Genomic DNA, 23,123 nt, shown 5'->3' on the forward strand with positions numbered 1-23,123 from the left:
CAACTGTTACTTAAAAGCAATTTACGTAGTAAAAGTACGTGTGTCAAAATATAAAGATAAAAGTGAAAAGTAAGTTGGTTAAAATGTACCTTGAGTAAACATTACTGTTATATTTTTTAAAAGGACAATCACTAGCCAGACGAATGGTAGATTTGTTATATGACTCAGCTTGCATGGATATTTGAAATGACAAACCAACACAAAGCCCTGCATGTTATGAAGGGGGGCAATATGTATAAAACTTAGGAACTTATTTTAATTTTGTTGGGTGTCTCAATCAGAGGACGAGAGCGTATTTTATCACAGTATAGAATATATAATGGACCTCACTCTCCCACTATAGAGTGGTGGACAACTGTTTTTCCCATTATAGATGTGTGGTTGTAGGATATACACTGTAGACGCATGCTACATGGAAGCAAGCACCTTTCACAAAAGTCAAATACCTCCTCTTGGAATAGTGGTGAAAACAATGAGTCTTCTTGATATGAGGTCTAGTTTAGGCGTGTTGGTGTGTAGCCATTTGCTGCAGGGCACCAAATGTAACATGCGCGCCGAGATGCGCACCGAGACATATGCCTAGACATCTATCAAACTATAAGGTGTAGTGGGTTGTTGCATAAACGCTTTATGTTTGCATTGCAACCAATTAAAACAGTTTAGGATGGGAACTCAAGCAATGGAATCAAACAAAAAACAGTATATACAAAAGAGTGAGGATTTTAAATAAAAATAAAAAGAAAGAATTGTAAGAAATTGTAGATAGTATTGACAGACTGTTATGTACATGTTTTTATTGCACAGCTTTTTGCCCAGACTATTGCACTGATTACTTGGAGTAGTTTTTATTGTACAGTCTGACAGCTGCAGGGGGGAATGACCTGCGATACCGCTCTTTCACACACTTTGGATGTAGCATCCTGTCACTGATGGAGCTCCTCAGTGCAGTGAGTGTGTTTTGGAGGGGGTGGGAGTCATTGTCTGTCATGGAGGACAGATGCCTGTCTTATATACAGTCCCTTCACGAAAACCAATTTCTTTTTCTTTGTTCTACCTGAATTCCTGAAGTTGATTTGTCCCCAAAATTCATTTATGCATTAGACACTCTTGCCTGATCACCAAGAGAGTAGTATAATTAGACTGACTAGGAAATTATGTCACTGGATGAATAATTAAAAGTGCCTCTGCACTATAAATCTGATTAATACCATACAAATGATTAATAAATCTTATCTCCTTATCTCTTTTTGTTATTCTTGTCATTGTCTCACTGGACTAAGAAATTAACTGGTACCATAAATGTTACAGGTGGACATAAATACAACCAAAAAAAGTTTTTTAGTATACAAATTCAATCATGAAGGTGACAACAAATCAAAATTGGAGAAGATTAATAACATGGTTAAAGAAACCCACATCGTCAGTCTGCTCTTGTTTCAACTTTCAATTAAGATAGTCAATCACAAAAAACACCTTCTTTATCCAGCTGAACATTTTGAAAGACTCCCTACCTATTTAGAACTCAATTACTAAACTATTAGAAATGTTTAGATTTAGTGAAATATTGAAAGTTATGCACACATTATTTTTATTCATGTCACAGTCACACATCTCAATCTCAAATCAGCATAGTTCAATGAAGGCCGTTTCATATCACTGATAATGTTATCATTAATTATAATTGTTTCTCTTTCATCCGGATGGGGAACATGTCAACATTAATGGAAAATCCATGTAGATCTTGGGCCCACTAAACAAAATATATTTCAAGATCAGATGCAAGAGCAGACATTATATGACATAATATCAATAATTAATATACACACAGTTTATAGTATACAGGTGGAGTGAGGTGTCATCCCTCCTCTAAAGCTTTTGGACAAACTGTAGTTTTTACATCAGATGATAATGCAGGGGACAGCATTTGCAGGATCCAAGATAGCCTTCACTTTATAAATGGGTTGACAATTTGATATTCACTAGAAACAATGCAAGTCACAAGAGAATGGTCTGATTTGATGCTAGAAAACAGACACTGACTGTTCAAACCAAACTAGACTGTGTGTTAATTTTGAATGAAGCCACTGTGTATAACAGCCATATGTTCTTGCTTATTGCAACTGCAGCTATCTACGGAAGCTCTGAAAGGCAAGGTGGAAAAAAAAAATAAAACGGCCAATGTTCAAGTTTATCTCGTACGTATGAGTTAGTATCTCGTACGTACGAGATAACTCGCAATTATTATTTTTTTTCACCTTGCCTCTCAGGGCAACTGGCTCAGTTATTTTGGAGGAAAAAAAAAATCTGAAACGAGAGGTTTAACCTTCTCAGTTACTTTAACTACAAATATCTGCTACAAACCACAATGGGACTGAGAGATTTCTCCATAAAATATTTATATCACATAATTTTATATAGAATTATGAATGAAAGCCCCATGTGACAACACGTAGCTGTTCCGCCACTGACAGTATGCCACGTCATCCAGACTGACCTGCCATGCAAAAGTACGTAAGTGTGTACGACGTTGCTAACGTCAGCTAGTCATCACAATGAACTTTACAAGATGCCTGCAAAATCTGTCAAAGATATCTATCAACGATGTTCATCGTATCGTGGATGCTCACTCCCCTGCTCCGAAGAGCAAACGGGAAAAAGGGTTTCGTCTCTACATCTCTAGTTACGTTCACCAGTACAAGGATAAGTGATTTATTGGTGACGTTAGCTGACTAGCTGACGTTAGCAATGTGCTAATTTCTTAGTTTTGTGTTTGCTTCGTATGTTCTTTACTGTTACTTGTTGTGCTAACTGTGTTGACTTTATGTCCATTTCAGTGTCAGACAAAGATCAGGGCACAGGTGATGTTTCTGGGCTTGATGTCAGTCGAGGGCGGCGATCCCAAACACCGGCTCTGGTTGCTGTGTAACTGTTCCATTCAAACAGTGTTGGCACTGCGTTTGCTGCTAAAACCCGTCTACCTTTGGGGGTATTTCGAATTTGGCCATTTTCGAAATGTCGGCTGCATACCTTCGTATGCTGAGTTACCGAAAATCCCGTCCTGCATATTTTCTGCAGCCACTGTGCACGAAGTTCGGCGTCCTTCGGGAAGCAGTGGAAGCTAAGCTCGCTGTTATAGCGACTTGAGCCGGCACAAAGTGGCACACAACAGTGCTCATTAGAGCCACCCACCGTCTTCTGGAACTTAAAAGTCCCTCTCACATTATACTTCGTCTTCTTTCGTGGATGTTGATTCAATTTTAATTCCTTGTATTTATTTTAGCGCTGTTTTGACTGGAGAGGGAAGTAAACCGGAAACTGGTTTGCCGATTTCAGGCGGAATCGGAAGTACGTCACGAGGCTTGCGCACAGAGCCTATTGACTGGTACCATAAATTACACAAACCGACATAACGCAAATAAAAAGACATTCTCAGATAGATAGATAGATAGATAGATAGATAGATATAGATTGTATCTCCACTCAATCAGAGCACGCCACTTAGTTACCACAGTAAAAAAAACAAACAACAACAACAAAAAAAAAAACAAATCGACCACGATCTGAATCTAAAATCTGTTGAGTCAAGAGTCAGTAGGCTGCATGACGTGCATTAGCCCACTACTTTAAAGCATCGATTGAAAAAGACAAACACCTGATAAAAATGATTACAAATATGTTTGAGCCGCTTGCGGCTCACTTCTGCATGGCAGGTCAGTCTGGATGACGTGGCATACTGTCAGTGGCGGAACAGCTACGTGTTGTCACATGGAGCTTTCATTCATAATTCTATATAAAATTATGTGATATAAATATTTTATGGAGACATCTCTCAGTCCCATTGTGGTTTACAGCAGATATTTGTAGTTAAAGTAACTGAGAAGGTTAAACCTCTCGTTTCAGATTTTTTTTTTCCTCCAAAATAACTGAGCCAGTGGCCCTGAGAGGCAAGGTGAAAAAAAAAAAATAATTGCGAGTTATCTCGTACGTACGAGATACTATCTCGTACGTATGAGTTAGTATCTCGTACGGTCGAGATAAACTTAAACATTGGCCGTTTTATTATTTTTTTTCCACCTTGCCTTTCAGAGCTTCCGTAACTGGCTCAGTTATTTTGGAGGAAAAAAAAATCTGAAACGAGAGGTTTAACCTTCTCAGTTACTTTAACTACAAATATCTGCTGTAAACCACAATGGGACTGAGAGATTTCTCCATAAAATATTTATATCACATAATTTTATATAGAATTATGAATGAAAGCTCCATGTGACAACACGTAGCTGTTCCGCCACTGACAGTATGCCACGTCATCCAGACTGACCTGCCATGCAAAAGTACGTAAGTGTGTACGACGTTGCTAACATCAGCTAGTCATCACAATGAACTTTACAAGATGCCTGCAAAATCTGTCAAAGATATCTATCAACGATGTTCATCGTATCGTGGATGCCCACTCCCCTGCTCCGAAGAGCAAACGGGAAAAAGGGTTTCGTCTCTACATCTCTAGTTACGTTCACCAGTACGAGGATAAGTGATTTATTGGTGACGTTAGCTGACGTTAGCAACGTGCTAATTTTTTAGTTTTGTGTTTGTTTCGTATGTTCTTTACTGTTACTTGTTGTGCTAATTGTGTTGACTTTATGTCCATTTCAGTGTCAGACAAAGATCAAGGCACAGGTGATGTTTCTGGGCTTGATGTCAGTCGAGGGCGGCGACCCCAAACACCGGCTCTTGTCTTGGTTGCTGTGTAACTGTTCCATTCAAACAGTGTTGGCACTGCGTTTGCTGCTAAAACCCGTCTACCTTTGGGGGTATTTCGAATTTGGCCATTTTCGAAATGTCGGCTGCATACCTTCGTATGCTGAGTTACCGAAAATCCCGTCCTGCATATTTTCTGCAGCCACTGTGCACGAAGTTCGGCGTCCTTCGGGAAGCAGTGGAAGCTAAGCTCGCTGTTATACTGACTTGAGCCGGCACAAAGTGGCACACAACAGTGCTCATTAGAGCCACCCACCGTCTTCTGGAACTTAAAAGTCCCTCTCACATTATACTTCGTCTTCTTTCGTGGATGTTGATTCATTTTTCATTCCTTGTATTTATTTTAGCGCTGTTTTGACTGGAGAGGGAAGTAACCCGGAAACTGGTTTGCCGATTTCAGGCGGAATCGGAAGTACGTCACGAGGCTTGCGCACAGAGCCTATTGACTGTTACCATAAATTACACAAACTGACATAACGCAAATAAAAAGACATTCTCAGATAGATAGATAGATAGATAGATAGATAGATATAGATTGCATCTCCACTCAATCAGAGCACGCCACTTAGTTACCACAGTAAAAAAACAAACAACAACAACAACAAAAAAAAAATCGACCACAATCTGAATCTAAAATCTGTTGTCGCAAGAGTCAGTAGGCTACATGACGTGCATTAGCCCACTACTTTAAAGCATCGATTGAAAAAGACAAACACCTGATAAAAATGATTACAAATATGTTTGAGCCGCTTGCGGCTCACTTTTGCATGGCCAGTCAGTCTGGATGACGTGTCAGTGGCGGAACAGCTACGTGTTGTCACATGGAGCTTTCATTCATAATTCTATATAAAATTATGTGATATAAATATTTTATGGAGAAATCTTTCAGTCTCATTGTGGTTTACAGCAGATATTTGTAGTTAAAGTAACTGAGAAGGTTAAACCTCTCGTTTCAGATTTTTTTTTTTCCTCCAAAATAACTGAGCCAGTGGCCCTGAGAGGCAAGGTGAAAAAAAATAATAATTGCGAGTTATCTCGTACGTACGAGATAGTATCTCGTACGTACGAGATACTAACTCATACGTACGAGATACTATCTCGTACGTACGAGATAAACTTAAACATTGGCCGTTTTATTTTTTTTTTTCCACCTTGCGTTTCAGAGCTTCCGTAGCTCTCTGCAAAGCATGAGCAAAAAAATGATAGATATTCAGAAGTAGTGATGGTCCAATTGGCAACTGTAGGACACAGCTGTAGTGACTGTGAATGCCAAACACTGGTTACATGTCCACAAGACAGATGTAACAGAAACAACACTGTCGCCTCACAGCTAGAAGGTCCCGGGTTCGATTCTCGTCTGGGGCGCTGTGGGCGCTGGGGGCGTGCCCTCCACCATGCCTTCGGTGCCTGCTGCCCCCGAGGAAAAAGGGCCTGAACACGGGGAGTTTGCATGTTCTCCCCTTGTTCAGCTGGGGTATACTCCATAAACCCCCCCACTAAAAACATGCAAGAAGATCACCACCTGACCAATGGTGACAAAAGGAACTGGGTCCCTGCGCACCGCTGAAGAAGGCCGCTGTCAGCTGGCAGCCCACCGCGCCTGGTTCGCCGCGGAGGAAGGACGGACCAAGGATGGGTCAAATGCCGAGAAATAATTTCACATTAGCATGGCGTGTGCATGTAGCGTGCATTGTTGCGTGTGATTAATAAAGTACATCTCTTCTCTTCTCTTCTTCGTCTTCTTGATTGAAACTTGAAAAGGTGTTAAGTGTGGTTTGACCTGAGCCACAGCAGCTGTTTATGGCTGGTCTTTACCTCTGCATGTAGGCAGTGTGTTCTGCTATGCTGCCCTCATATTAAAACTCAAGCCATTAAACAGCACTCCAAAACATTAGCAACTGCCCAAGAATTAACTGATGACAAGCTTGTTCAGAACATGCTGTGATATAGCATGGATACACACATGCACACACACACACACACACACACACACACACACACATACACACACATACACACACACACACACACACACACACACACACACACATTCACAGATATATGTGCTTGCAATGCCAATAGAGTCATAACTCACTTCTCCTCCTTTGGTTTATTTCAGTATGATGATTGCATTCAATTGCAACTTTGGTCCCATTTATGTAGCTTTGTCCATTATCTCTATCATTCATGTCCACACTGAACTCATCAAGGTAACTGCTACTAAATTTTACAGTGTAGTCAGACAGGGCAAGGAACACAAGCATTCAGACAAGTTGTAACAGATCCACCAATTTTCCAGATTAACTGAACCTCTTCATTTGAAAGTTATGTCAAACATGAACATATATCAAATGTCTCTTACTGTTTGTACAATTACAGTAGGTACAGCTGTTCAACGTTGGGAATGGGGAAATGGCTCTGTAAAATGTGATGGGGGATCATATTTACCTTTGCCTTTGTTATCTCATTCGGAGAGAACCATGCTGACTAACTGAACTGACAGAGAACAATAAGTAAGATTCATGTTTGTGGTGCTGCATGAGTGGCAGCTTGTTACAGCAGCTCCGGCCGTTTTCTCTTTCTCATCTGAAACATACTGGAAGCATGGTGAGGTTCATGTTTCTCAACTTCTCCAGTGCTTTCAACACAATCCAACCATCACTGCTCAGGGGGAGGTTGGAAGGAGCCGGTGTAGACTGCCACCTGGTTGCATGGAGAGCTGGTCAGGAGAGCTGGCTCTGTCCTAGACTGCCCTCTGAGCACCATCGAGGAGGTGGGTGAGAAGAGGATGGTAGTCAAGCTGACATTGATCATAAACAACCCATCCCAGCCCCTGCATGAGGCTGTAACGACTAAATTTCCCCTATGTGGGATCAATAAAGTCTTATCTTATCTTAAGTCTGTCTGTTGTGTTAATGCATACTATACACACAAAGTAAAGCTACTACTTTTGCTTTTTTCCCCAATGTATATATTCAAGCCAATTATGTGCATCTTTGGAAATGTATTAACCATTCAACTGGTCATGGTCATTCATGTAGTCTGAAGAAGAAAGAAAATTATGCAGGCCAAAAAAACCCCAAAACACTACTACTATTTTATGTGAAGTGTAGTGGGGATTCTTATTCGTCTTCTCTGTTACACAATTGTATGCGTTGACTGTCGTAAAGCCAAATAAATAGCTATGTCATATGATAAGATGTGTGTGTGTCTCATCTGTTGACCATGACACCACCATTAAGCGAACCTTTTGTCCTGATTGATTTGCCTATTGTGCTGACATTGTTCTGATGGTAGAACAAAGTCATCCTGTTTACAAGATAATTTATTGTATATAATCTGACAACTTCTTCTGCTCTGGGCTCTTTCTTGTCATCTCACACTCGAGACAGCAAGGAAGGAGTCTGTCTGTAGGTGTCAGAATAAACTCTCCGAAGACAACGAACAACTTTGCGCTTTTTAGTACAAAATTGCCATAACAAACTATAATTGATATGTTTCAACCATAGAAAATCTTCCTCACATACAAGTGAACCCATTTGTAATTAATTGGAAATTCATGATGAAACATCATATCATTATTTACTAATTAGCCTAAATGAGTCATCTGATATTAGATAATTTCAGTAAGATAATAGGGGTAATGTGGCCACCTCAGATATTATATTGTCTAATGTGACTGGATGAGATGTGCTGTATGTGTCTGATGGGAACTGGGACTTGGGACAGATATACTAGAATTATCAAAGTTTAAGGCCACTGCAATATGTTGATACTCTTTATACTTACTTTTGACATACAGTGCTGTGAAAAAGTATTTGCCCCCTTCCTGACTTCTTGTTTATGTGTTGCCTGGCAACAGCCTTGTCTCCCTTCCAGCTGCGGAACTATTTGTATTGTACATGTATTCTATAAATGTGTTATGGTTTTCACCAAGCTTTTCAACAGAACCCAATGATGCAGACCAGAGAGAGGGCAGGTAAAGGAACAGAAATTCATTACAACGAAAGTAAACAGTCCCTTGAGTCTTTTGAAGGCCATGTCAGCCTCCACTGACCAGCTAAACTTCACTAAATTTCAAACAGTTTTCTAACAGGCGAGAGAGCACCTGACGAACGTGGTTGCGATGTTTGTCTAGGGAACGGGAGAAAATCAAGATATCGTCAAGGTAGATGAAGACAAACCAGTTAATGAAGTCCCGAAGGACATCATTAATCAGGGCTTGGAACACTTCAGGGGCGTTGGTGAGCCCAAAAGGCATTACTAAATACTCAAAGTGTCCCGGCGGGGTGTTGAAAGCCGTCTTCCACTTGTCCCCCTCTCTGATGTGGACAAGATGGTATGCGTTGCACAGGTCGAGCTTGGAGAAGACCGTGGCTTCCTGCAGAGAGTCAAAAGTCAAACAGAGTTAATGAGTGGAAGCGGATACTTGACTGTGATTTGGTTCAACCCTCTTAAGTCAATGCATGGCCTGAGGGTCTTGTCTTTTTTCTCCACAAAGAAGAACCCCGCCCCCAGGGGCGATGACGATGGGTGAATGATACCCGCAGCAAGAGAATCTTTGATGTAAAGTTCTATCGCCTCCTGCTTCGGGCATGACAGGCTCTATAGCCGGCTGGTAGGCAGTGGTGTGCCCTGGAGAAGATCGATGGCACAGTCGAAGGGGTGGTGTGGAGGAAGGGAAAGCGCCCGCTCTTTGCTGAACACCTCCTGAAGGTTATGATACTCGGCCGGAATGGAGGAAAAACCCGGAGGATAGGGAGGAGAGGCTGCGCCACGGAGATCTCCACCTGCAGGAGGGAGGGCTGAGCGGAGACCCCAAATCTTCCCCTGAGCCCAGTCAATCTGTAGGTTGTGGAGTCATACCCAGGGATGTCCTAAAACTCAGGTGGCATGTGGAGAATGAATGAGGAGGAATGAGATTTCCTCATGGTGGTTGCTGGAAATGATCATCTTAACAGGGGTGGTGCGGTGGAGGGACACACCCAGCTGTACAGACAGACAAAATCCACACTGGGAAAAGGGAAAATGAAACACAAGGGTGAGACAGCCTGCCAGGTCCTAACAAAATGATTAAATAAACAAACAAATCATTATCTCTTGTCGCGTATTACTGTTAACTAATAAAATGCGCTTGTAGAAGTTTTGTACAAAAGCAATATCACACTCGGCCTCGAGCCTACGACCAAATCACACCAGTGCTGATATTCAGCACAACAGCACTCCCTCTCATGTGATATTGCTTAAATATGTCGGACAAAAAAAAAGAATGTTACGTTAAAAAAAAAAAAAAAAAATCTGTCCTGTATTTAATATAGGATAATATTAAAGTAATATTCAGAAGAATATTTTGTGATCAAACTTGAGTGATACAGTTGGAAATACTGTAAATGGTAAATGGAGTGTATTTATATAAAGCATTGCCCTGGTGTATGTGTAGCAGATCGTTGAATCAGGAGATGTTGATGTGACAAACTGACCATAGATGCAGGTTTACCAACAAGTAGATGTTTGTTTACTTGACCATCTGTCCTTGAAATTATGTCATATCCACCTTAAATAAAAGGAGTGGGAAAAGACAGTAGGGTGCCAGTATTCTTTTCAGCTGACACTAACTCTGACTACTATTATTTCTGCCTGAGTGCTTGCTTTAACAGTACTTTTACTTAAGTACACTCTTTTCCTCTTACGTTACGGGTCAAATTGACCCATTTTAAAGTTTGAAGATCTAGGAAAAATAGTTAAAAGTATTTTTTCAGTATGAAACTTCTTCTGCTTGCCTTAATTAGGGTAATGAACATATAAAATGAAAATGGTTCATCTCACATATTTGCAACCAACCCCTGCATGTTTATATCACATAGATACTGTTCGGGTCAATTTGACCCAGGCAGTCAAACTGGAGGTAAAAGGGTGTCAGAAATGTCAGACTATTTCTTTCTTTGTAACTGTGAGACATATTTCACCATATTTCTCACACACACACACACACACACACACACATACACACACACACGTACACACACACACACACACACACTTGTTTTGTTCATTTCTGGTTCACAAGCAGTGCATGTGTGTAAAACGAAATTTCAATGTTATGTTTCAATGTTATGTAAAACTATCGTGTTTTATATGTTGGTCTTTCAAAAGTAATAAAGTGGTGAAACATTAAAAAAGTTTGAACATGTATTTTTTTTTTTTTTGAAAAACGAGTGAATTATCCTAATTGAACCATTAATTGTGAGAGGTAAGGAACACCATTGCACTAAATATTGATAGAATAGTTAGTAATGGAGTTAGTAATGAAATATTAACAATACTTATTAGGATTTTTTAGGTTTCGGACACCTTTTTGATAGTTAAACAGGTACCGGGTCAAATTGACCCGGGAACATCATTGCTGTTCCTCACAAACGAACATAACAGGAGGGTTAAGTAGTTTTTGGCTACTGTATACCACTCTGGTTAATTGTTGATAATCATCCATTTTAAGTTTCATATTGTTGATACATACAGTAGTGTGTAGTACATTGTATAGAGGATAGTTGTTTGACCAGATGAAGTAGACCATTCTTAAAGTGTAAGAAGCAGCTTCAAACCAGATTTCACCACCCATTCTCTCTGCTGAAGTGTTCACATGAGAATGGGATGGATCTCTCTCAGACCCTGAGCTGCTCTGTAGCTGATTGTGACCTTTGACCTTCTTTGGTGTCATGAGAAATGACAGCAATTACCAGAAACACATAATTATGACTAAATCATGTACACACATGCACACAAAAAACATGAACTGGTTCTCCCACATACCCCTGGTGTCCATACAGCTGCTCTGTTTATTATCTCATTGTTTGTTAGCTGATGCAGTTTGATTGAGCAGGGCTTCATCCTGATTGACAATCAAGGCAGAGCTGCTTATTTTCACAATTCTGTTTGAGTCATGATCTGCAGGTTGCCAGTCAGTGCAGGGTCACAAAGTCTTTTCATGAGTTATGAGAGAATTTAGTGGGTATTACAGAGCCATTAGCGCTGGCTAATTACCACAGGTGTGTGTATGAGTTGGCCCTGTGAGTGAGGTTAATTGCAAGTAGGAAGGCCTTGGATCCTGGCAGGAATCCCAATGAGGGGAGGGGAGGAGAAAGGAAGAGGTAGACGGGATCAAATGGAAGAAATCTGCTCAGAGCAACTTCTACTGTAACTTATTGAGGAATCATGGTGAGGGGAGAGAACTTTTGCACACACACACACACACACACATGCATGCACACACGAATGCATGCACACGCAAATGGCATGTCAAATGAGTCAGCCAGGTACCTTAACAAAGTAGCTGCTATTGCTAAAGTACATATGTGTATATGTGTACTTTGGTGAGCTGTAGGAAATGCCACATCAACATACAATTTAAAAAGATGCCAAGGCATGCATATATGCACACATTGTAATTGGATTATAACATCTACACACGTTGTGGCCCACATCCAAAGTTGCTTGTTGTCTGGTTCCTGATTCATGTTAGGTTTGATATTTCAATTTGAAGCTGCAATAGATCTTGCAATAGATCTGCAATAGACAATGTTTTCCTCTTTGGCCAGGAAATAACAGCAATAACATTAATACATTTTAATGATAAACACCGAGACATATAGACATATTTTGACTACGTAGTTAATATTCACATGCCACAATTCTTCTTTCAAGTTTAACGCTTGTGCTGTTTTCATTTCATGTTTCATTGCTTGTTTCTGTCCTAAATTGAACAGTTTGTTTCAAATGTTTGAAACCAAACTGAAGGCTTTTATTACCAGAGGTGAATATAACTGGTATGCAGGTAGACATGCATGACAAAAATAATAAATGCATATTCAGATTCAGATTCAGATGAAGAGAAATTTTATTGATCCCCACAGGGACATTGCTTTGTTGCAGTACAAGCTGCTCAACACAATGCTACTGCTAACAAACAAGGGAGAGAAGCTGCAAGAATCAAAGCTACTTAGAGCAGCTCCGACCTCTTTGCTTTAGTGTGTGCTTGCGCTTTTTGTGTTTCTTTCTTCACTAGTCTCGGTCAAATGTGTTCACCTGTGGATGTACTGTTGAGACTAGTGATATGCTTTTTACACCTTCTGGAAAATTTAACACCATATTGTGAGATCCATTCAGTCATTGGTCTATTGTTTACTGACAGGAACAGCTGTTAGTACTGCGCAATATGAACGTATTCACAGGGGAAAGAACCGTGAACCCTGTGGAAATAAGTAGAAGGAAGAGGGGATGCAGAAAAGAAGAAGTGCAAGACAATAACAGATGGTACAAACCAGCCATACCATCTGTTATTAAGATAAGATAAGATAAGATAAGATAAGATAAGACTTTATTGATCCCACATCGGGGAAATAAAGTGTTACATCCAGCAACTATTAAAAAGCAAAAAAGCACAGCAAAAACAGTGGCGCAGAAGGGTCACAAGGGAAAGATCAATTGTATAAAGGACACAGAATCAAAGAAAAACATCACTTTGTATGTGAATATTATGTACATATTATAAACACCCCCTCTACCACCTCATGGTGGTAGAGGGGGTGCCAGTGTCAATGGGAGGGTGGTGGGGGTTGAAGGGGGGGCTGCTGGTGGACAGAGTTCAGCAGGGTTAAAGCTTTGGGGAAGAAGCTGTTCCTGTGCCTGTGGTGAATGGAGGCTCCTGAACCCCCAATCAGATGGTGGGGGCAAACAGTCCGTGGTTGGGGTGGGAGCTGTCACTGCTGATGCTGTGTGCCCTGCTTAGACACCGCTTGCACTGGAGGTCCTCGATGGCAGTTAGCTGGGCACCGATTATGTACTGGCCAGTTTCCACCACCCATTGCAGGGCCTCCCGCTCAGAGACCATGCAGCTGCCGTACCATACTGAGATGCAGGATGTAATGGTATCGCACCAGATGGAATGTATCATGTCAGCATGTATTAGTATAGATAACAGTAGCACAAAAAATGCATAAACACAGTGCAAAAAAAAAAATCCATTAATTTGATGATGTAGAATTAGGGAAAAACAGCATCAACACAGGGCTACATTACATGATGCTGGAATTAAACAGTCTGACAGCTGTTGGGATGAAGGACCTGCGGTAGTGCTCCTTCTTACTTACTGGATGCTGCAGTTTGTTACTGAAGGAGCTGCTTAAGCCCACTGTCTCATGCAGGGGGTAGGATGAATTGTCCGTTATTCATGTCAGCTTGGCTAACATCCTGTCCAGAGGGCAGTCCAGGACAGAGCCAGCTCTCCTGACCAGTTTGTATGTTTGGGAAATGTGAGATCTCTCCTCAATATGATGGAAGAGCTAATGGTGCTTACCAGGCTGCAGAGGGAGTCCCTGGGGTGTAGCATGATGTGCTTCACAGAGACGTGGCTGAATGAAACCACTATGGAGAGCAGTAAGAGGAAGAATGGGGCAAAACGATGTTTGTGAACAACACATGGTTCAACCTGGGGCACATTAGCGTAAAGGAGCCATGCTGCACGAGTAACAAAGAGCTGTTAGCTGTTAGCATTCCGTCATCTTACCTCCCAAGGAAGTTTTCACATGTCATCACAATAGCATTGGTGTTAGCCGATCCTGCAGCAATCTGCAAGCTCCTAAACAGTGTGGTGTCACAGCTGCAGACATTGCACCCCCAGTCCCTCCTCTTCATCTCCAGTGACTTCAATCATGCTTTCCTGTCAACTCTCCACTTTCACCCAGTACGTTAACTGTCATACAAGAAACAATAGAAGCCTAGACTTACTGTACGCAAACACTAAGGATGCTTACAGTTCGTCACCACTGCCGCTGCTGGTCTGTTCTGATCACAACCTGGTTCATCTGCTCCCTACCTACATACCTATGGTGAATAAACAACTGTTAACCAAAGGAGACCAGTATGGCACTGAGGGACTGCTTTGATACGACCAACTAAGGAGTGTTGTGCAGTCCTCACAGGGAGGAAATCGACAGTTTAACAACCTGCATCACACACTACATTAACTAACTCCTCCGACCATCCAGCCAGACCATCTGGACTAAACACGACCATGGGTGATGCAACTGCCCCAGGAGGAGAGTGAAAAGAGCCAGCATAACAACCATTCTAACCCAGCTTGGATTTAAAGGGGGAAGTTCAATGCAAAATCAAAAATAGATATTCTTCCAACAACTGCAGTGGACTTGTTGCCAGATTGTTTTTGCCACTCAGTGGTATTGTTGGCTGCTCACTTGTATTTAAGAATTCTAAGTCTTTTGTTACTGTGTTAATCTTGTGTTCTCCACCAGTGTGTAGCCACCTGTGTCTCTCCCTTATGTTCTCCTGTGCATCTGCCTGCATCACTCTCTAGTGCCAGCGTCTTAGCCCCCATGCCGCCCAGCCTCTCGCCTCCACCAGCCTCCAGCTTCAAATTCTCAACCACCAGTGCACCACAAGCTCATGTTTTTAATGAATGGTGAACTGAATGTATGGCTCTTAGCATGGTGGATGGTAAAGGCATGACCAACCTTACTCTGCCTCTGATTGGGTGACCCTGAATTTCTTACCCAAATTCCAACTAATGTCACTCCTCATCCTTAAAATTAACCAATCCAACCAATGAAGGCAATTAGTATGCGCCAATCAGAGCTACAGTATTCCATCCTAGGAAAAAAGAGAGTATTCTGGCATAGCTAGTTGAAGCTTGACCCTGACTGGGAACTAAAAGTCTTTGTTGTTTCAGTTTTGATCATTGTGTCGATTCTATGTCTCGTCCCAAAACATTATCAAAGTGCAATACTGTTGGCTGGATTTATAAAAATCTGCTAATGAACCTCACCTACCACCCTCTATGTATTGTGTATGTACCCTGTCACCTCCAATTCCTATTAAGTCACTTGTAATCAGTGCTTGAACTGAATTCAGCATAACTTCATTTTGGGATATGTATCATGTGAGAAATATAAAACATTATAGTGAAACTTGATTTCATTATACTGTTGTACTGGATGTGAATATCTTGATGTGTGTAACATATAGAGACCTATGAACACTTGCCTAAAATAAGTGGACATACAAAAAATGAATATGTATAAAGAATATTCTCATTTACTTTGTAGTTGCTTGGCCAGGGCTTGTCATATAAACACATATGATGGCTTGTTGGAAAGATGGAACAATAGCACACAAAGGAGACAAGGTGACAGGATTGTAGTTTGGCCTTGATGATCTTTTTAATAAAACTATAACTTAACTTCACACAGTACAATTTACTGTCTCAAATCAAACAAATGTTCATCAAACACAACACTCTGAGGAGGAATGAGCCCTCTCCTAACGTTAAACTCCCCAGCTCTTTGGCTGGTGTTCTTCATGCGCTGTTTTTGGTAGCCATCCCTGTCACTCATCCGCATTATCATCAGTGAAAAAGTGGGTCATATTTGGGCAGTCTGGGAAAGAGCAAGAGCAAAACTCAGTGCAAGTCAAGCCCACTGAAAGACACTGATATTTGCTGGTTTCATTGCATTTTCCATCTTTACAGTACAGGTGGGTACTACTGCTGGTGCCTTCTGGAACATGATAGGTTTAATGGACCCATCCTGTCTGAGCCTCGATCCTCTACCAACTGGGTTCCAGAGATGAGGCTTGGCCTGATGGCTGTGATGCCAAACTGCTGTTTGGTATAAGGCTCTTAATACATGTTGCTCGAAGGCATCTTCTGTTGGGGGTAGATTTGCTGCTGAAGAATCTGTGGTAGATGCTAGTGTGTACCTCAGCATATCTAGGTTGGTGCATGGACAGCCATTCTCCTTTTTCTTTTGGCCATACAGGAGGAGGGCATATTTTCTTGCCACAGGCAAAGCTTCTTCAAGGCTTCCAGACAGTCCAAACTTGGCCATTTCCTTTAAGTCAGTCAGATGGGTCTTCAGTCTTGTGAAAGCAGTGGTCCGTCCAATTCTGTACAAGCTACTTGTGGTATTGCAACCCGTGAGGGCATGGCATGCAGGTAAACACTCACAGAGAGCTGCTCCAAGACTCTGAGCAATTGAACAAACTGGGACAAATCTTTCCTTTAGGCCATGTCCAGAATGCATGAACACTTGTGAGGATCTAAACATCCCTTTGCTTGAATAGTACACAAGCAAAACCAGTACATCTGTATCATCACATTTGACAATGAGACGAGAATAGGACTCCGCAAGATGTATTGCATGTAACACCAGTCTTGTGTCAGCCTCCTCCTGGTCACTGTAAAGATCTGTCAAACAGTCAACACTTGTGTGAGGGGTCTGGAAAGCATCCCCCTCACTAAGGTGAAAACTGAACATTATTGTCAAATAAGAGAGAATGGACTAATGCAGGAAGTTTGTTATTTTGGTTCAGTGCTTTTATTTTGACTAACTTCTCTTTCTTTGAGGTTGACTTCCAGGTGGGGTGTATTTTCATGGAGTGTACACATGAGAATGCAGCCACAGGACTCCAGCAGTTCTAAATCACCTCATTAGGGCATACCAAGGTGGAAGGTAGAGAGAGGGGAGTAAAGTGTTAAGTTGGGCTTTTGTTTGTTGTTTCTTCAGTTTATTAGGTACTTTAGGTTAACCTGTGTTAGATAAAAGTTCTTTACATTTGGCACAAAGTGGTATTTGACAACACTGAATGAGAACGGTATGTTTTTAAACATGTTGGTGTTGGGAGGGGGGCCTCTTCACATGAAGAATGGTACGGGTAAAACTCAAGTAATGAGGATAGCTTGCAGGTGAGGGAGAGTCCTTTTGTTTTTAGTGAGAAGAGGTAGACTGGTAGTCAGTTATTGTGGGCTGCCCAGTTGGAACCCTCCTTTGTCCAACATTCTGCCAACCTTTGGGTGAGACTGGATTTTTTTCTTGTTGCATGTTTGTGGTCACCATCAAATAAAAAAGAATCAGAGCTCTGAAGGGAAAACCTGATTATCTGATGCTGCTTTTTTCCCCACCACGCTCTACACCTCAATCCCTCCGGCTCTCATCCTGTTTGTAGAGGTTCACCACCATCAAAACCCTACAACCTGACTTGCTAACCCTCTTGACCTCCTCACCATTTTCAAAGCCACCTGCCAATATGACTGTTCTCTGAAGAGATTCTCTCTGGCCCAGCACTAGTGATGTAGTTGCTGACAAAGCTACATAGAGCAGCCTTGTTCCCACTGATCCTCAGGTATTTCCTGTAGTTTGGAACACTTGCTTGTCCTGTGATAATATGTGTCCACCTGCTGGCTTGGTAGGTGCCCCTTCCTCTTCATATCTTTAGATAATACTGTTTTATCAATGTCTTCAGTGAGCTTAATAACGGCTTTGTCATAGACATTGGTCTGCTTCTCTGATTCTTTTCTTCATCTGGCAGCTGTTATATTTCATTCAGAGATGTAGTGTCCAAGGCAGCTTCTATGATATTTGGCATCATATGCAAAGAGATCTGGGTATGAAAGCAGCCGAAGATGTACATGTTCATCAAGCCTTTCAGAAGCTGCATTTATTTAATTATATGGCACTTTTCATACTTAAAAAGCAACACAAAGTGCCTCACAGAGGCTAAAAACAACAAAGAGGAAAACCCACCCCTCCCGCCCCCATAACTACATACAGAAACACACGCACAGACACGCACGCACACACACACCCGCACACACACCCATACAGACAAGATAAGGAGTAAGCCACCTTTGGGGGCTATCCACACTGAGAGACTCATGACCGGGGGGCGCCGCCCGAGACCACCCCGACCCAGGCAGACAGGAGGCCCCACACCAAGGTGCAGAGGCCTCCAGCCATCCAGGCCAGAGCCGTCCCCTCAGCAGCGCCCCCATCAGTAGACCAGGATCAGCTCCCAGTGTGGGGGGCCCCCATGAGGAAACACTTGACCTAAAAACCAAGGACACCCATGAGGAAACACTGGAGCTAAAAACCAAGGGACTAAGACATAAACATAAAATAAAATAAAATGAGTAAATGAAATAAATAGCAATTAAACATGTCGTTAAAACATGCAACTAAGATAAGATACAAACAAAGATAAATATGCTAAGAAGCGTGATTAAAAGAATAAGATAAATCAAACAAATCAATTGAAAGCCTGATTAAAAAGGTGGGTCTTGAGCCTCTTTTTAAAAACATCAACAGCACTGAGGTTCTCCGGCAGGCTGTTCCACAATCAGGGTCCATAATAACTAAAAGCCGCCTCTCCGTGTGTTTTAGTTCTTACTTTTGGAATGGTTAAGAGACCAGCACCGGAGGACCTCAGGGTCCGCAAGGGTTGGTAGGGTAAGAGTAGGTCAGATAAATAAGAAGGCCCAAGACATTTGAAAACTAATAAAAGAACCTTAAAATCTATCCTGAAACGTATGGGGAGCCAATGCAGTGATTTTAAAACTGGTGTAATGTACTCCCACCCTCTGGTCCTCGTCAGCACTAATGTGGCTAAATTCTGTAGTAATTGAAGATTGGAGGTACTCTTTTTGGGAAGACCAGAGAGCAGGGCATTACAGTAATCTAAGCGACAGGAAATAAAAGCATGCATCAGCACCTCTGTGCTGGCCTGAGAGAGAAATGGGTGGACTCTGGCTATATTCTTGAGATGGTAAAAACCTATCTTTGTTATGTTTTTGATGTGTGGAATAAAAGTAAGCTCAGAGTCAAAAATCACGCCCAGATTTTTTACAGAATGTGTTGGTTTAAAACCTTGCAGTTTTGGTAAAAGTTTCTCTCTCTGGCCTTCAGGACCAATGACTAAGACCTCTGTTTTGCTGGTTGAGCTGAAGGAAATTTTCTGCCATCCATGACTTGATGTCTAAAATGCAGTTAAAAAGGGCATCAATTGGCCCTGTGTCATCAGGAGACACGGCAATGTACAGTTGTGTATCATCAGCATAACTATGGAAGCTGATGCCGTGCCTCCTGATGACGTCCCCGAGGGGTAGCATGTAAAGATTAAAAAGAGTTGGACCTAAAATTGACCCCTGGGGAACCCCACACTTGATCTCATGGGTTCCTGAGGAACATGCATCCCAACTTACAAAGAAGTGTCGGTCAGTGAGGTATGAGACGAACCAGTTAAAAGCAGTACCTGAGAGGCCGACCAGATGCCTCAGCCTGTCTAATAAAATGCGATGGTCTACTGTATCGAAGGCGGCGGTTAGATCCAGTAGTACCAAGACTGAGAGCTTGTGGTTATCTAAGTTGCACCTGATATCGTTTAAAATCTTTAAAAGGGCTGTCTCGGTACTATGGTTCATCCTAAAACCAGACTGATGCCTTTCTAAAATGTTGTTTTTGTTTAAAAAGTCATTTACTTGGTTAAAAACATTTTTTTCTAAAATTTTACTTAAAAAAGGTAAGTTGGATACAGGTCGGTAGTTATTAAGAATGTTGGCGTCTAAATTGCTATTATATGTGTTTCTATGACAATCCCTTGCCAAGCAACTACAAAGTAAATGAGAACATTCTGCATAGATATTCATTTTTTGTATGTCCACTTATTTTAGGCAAGTGTTCATAGGTCTCTATATGTTACACACATCAAGATATTCACATCCAGTTTTTCCTAATAGGTAAAGCAACTTCCTGACCACAATTACATCAAGTTTCAAAGCTGTCAGAGCTTGTGTTATTAATCTACACAAATTTATATGTCTTAACTCCCATACGGCCAGGCTATATTTTTGTTCTTTTTTAGGTTTGGGGTGTATAACAATATGTATCGATTTAACAATGTTTGCAGTAAAATATTTTAACGTAAGAACCCATTTCATATATGGAAGACCTTAGAGAAGAGGAAAAGCATTGTTAGGTTTTGTTCTACCTCTGGTAGGGGTATCTCAGAAACTAAAGCCTTTTTTGACAGTTAGTCACTAGCCTAATAAGGAGAGAAAAAGACAGCTACAAGAGGAAGCTGGAGGAGTGCCTTCAGGGGAACACTATCAGAGAGATATGGAGAGGCTTGAAAACCATGCTAACATATTGCTGTTTCCTTGTTCTTTGTCTTGAGGTCCTTGTTTAGGCTTTTAATTTTATGTACAGGTGTTTCTTTGTTCATCCACATAGTGAGGCCCCAACAATTACATTGTCATTTGAATGCACTTATAGTGGATTACAGACATGACTTTCAGAGAAAATGTTACCGTACATTTACAGGCACAAGGCATGAAGACTATGACTTTGTTCATTAACTCATTCAGGATTTTTTTTTTTTTTTGATGAGCAAATAATGTCAATATTCTCACAATATATACATGTGCATGGCTACCAGGTTTATTACGAGATTAGGCATGAGATATATATATATATATATATATATATATATATATATATGCAGAGGTTTGTGCCAAAGTCCGTAAATTATTTGAAATAACCGCCATGAAAAGCTGAATGTCTCCAGTCTGGAATTAACATCCACTACTTGCATTATGCTGCCGTCAGAGTCAGAGTCTTAAATGGATCGGAAAAAAAAATCCAAACAATCATTTGTGTATCAATTCTTGTTTGAGGACCCTTTATTTACATTGTGATGAAGAAAGGTAACAAGACATACACTCAAAATAATAACTCTTTGAATGAACTTAAAAAAAATCATGGAAAGTATTTCCACATGATTACATGGATTTCTTTCAGCATTAAGCAATTTTGTTAGTCCAACTTGAGGCATTTGCGTTGGTTCCACTTAATCTATTAGGGTTGATTGAACTGATTTACTAGGTTTGGGTCCAACTCAATTTAGTTGGGTTGGGTCAATTAATTCAGTAGGGTTGATGTAACTTGTTTACTAGGGTTGGGACTGACTAAATATAATAGTATTTAACCCACTAAATTGACAGCAGTAAAATTACACCAGTATATTAAGTTGATCCAACACAGGTAAAATAAGTTGGCCCAACAGATTTGCTTAATGCTGAAAGAAAGCAATTCAATCACATGGGAATACTTTCCATGATTTAATTACTGTCATTCAAAGAATACCATTTGAGTGTAAACAGTTTGGTGTCAAGTAAAAAGAAACCTCAGACAAACAGTAGACATTGCCATACAATTGTATTTTTCAAATTAGTCACTTACTAGCGATGCTTAACACTGGCAGTAATACAAAGAGGAACAATGCTTTACACAAGCTTGCAACAGCACAAAAAAAAGCTGAAATAAACACCATTTAAACTAAATGATGAACATTAACAGAACGAAGAATGCTGCCGTAAAATAGTTTCTATTTTCTTTCTGAAAACTGGTAAAATACTACAGCACACTGCTTCCCTGTATTTTTAAAAGTGCCAAGAGAAAAAACCACAGTATCTAATACTTAAGTCACCAAAAAAACCTTCAAGATACTGTTAACATAAAATACAGTTTCTCTTTTTTTCTGACTAACTGATAAAATAATACAGCACACCGCTTATTTGTGAAAGTACAAATCAAATGGACTGCAGTACTTGCTTAATCCATGTAAAAAAAAAAAATAAAAAAAAAACTCCTTCAAATGTAACCAATCATCTCCAAATCCTCTCTGTCAATTTCTGTGACAGTTATTCTCTATTGCTTTACTAACGGCAAAGCAATGTTTTCAGAGCTTGAACTTTTCTGGATAGTCTGCTGCCATCTAGCTTCATTATGATCTTCTGCAATGCTTCAAAGGTATATTTCAGCTCTGGAGGGTAGTTCAGGTTTAGGGCATACACAAGAGCAAGCAACATCGCCACAGCAAAAGGAACATTTCCCAAGTCGTTGAGTACCTCCACCCCTTCCAGAATGATTCCAACATCCCCAGAGGAATCACCGGGCTCGGCTCCTTCATGTCGCATCACAAAGATTCCAAAGACCGTCTCTGCCATGGCTGTTCCAACATTTTCATCATCTGTCTGTGCCAAAACAATTTTGAAAGGGCAATGATTTTTCACTGATATACATTATATCTCTTTTGTTTTTTGTTTTTTTTACAATATTACCTTAATTCACATAAAACAAATGACCACAGTGTTTCCCACAAACTGTACAAGTTTCCAGATAAACTGAAAGGAGGGTTATTTGATAGGTAGAACTCATGTATGTACCAGTTGGTCTAATAAATTGTTATTCTGTTCAGATATCAATTTGTAAGTACACACCTGCTTTGTTTACAAATGCAATGCTGTCAGCAAGTCGGGAGATTTCAAAGAGGTTTTTAAGACCTTATCTTTCCCAATTTTACTGCTGATTGGAACCCAGAGGAAACCCCATCCATTTCAGCTGATCAAAACCTTAGTAAACATAAAAGGTACATTAATATACCATGTATTCCTTCACCAGCTTCTCCGGATCCTCGTTCAAGTAGACACAAAGACCTTTGAGGAGGAGGCGTTCTCGTCTGATGTC

This window comes from Chaetodon auriga, chromosome 20 (genome assembly GCF_051107435.1).
Source record: "Chaetodon auriga isolate fChaAug3 chromosome 20, fChaAug3.hap1, whole genome shotgun sequence".
Taxonomy (NCBI): domain Eukaryota; kingdom Metazoa; phylum Chordata; class Actinopteri; order Chaetodontiformes; family Chaetodontidae; genus Chaetodon; species Chaetodon auriga.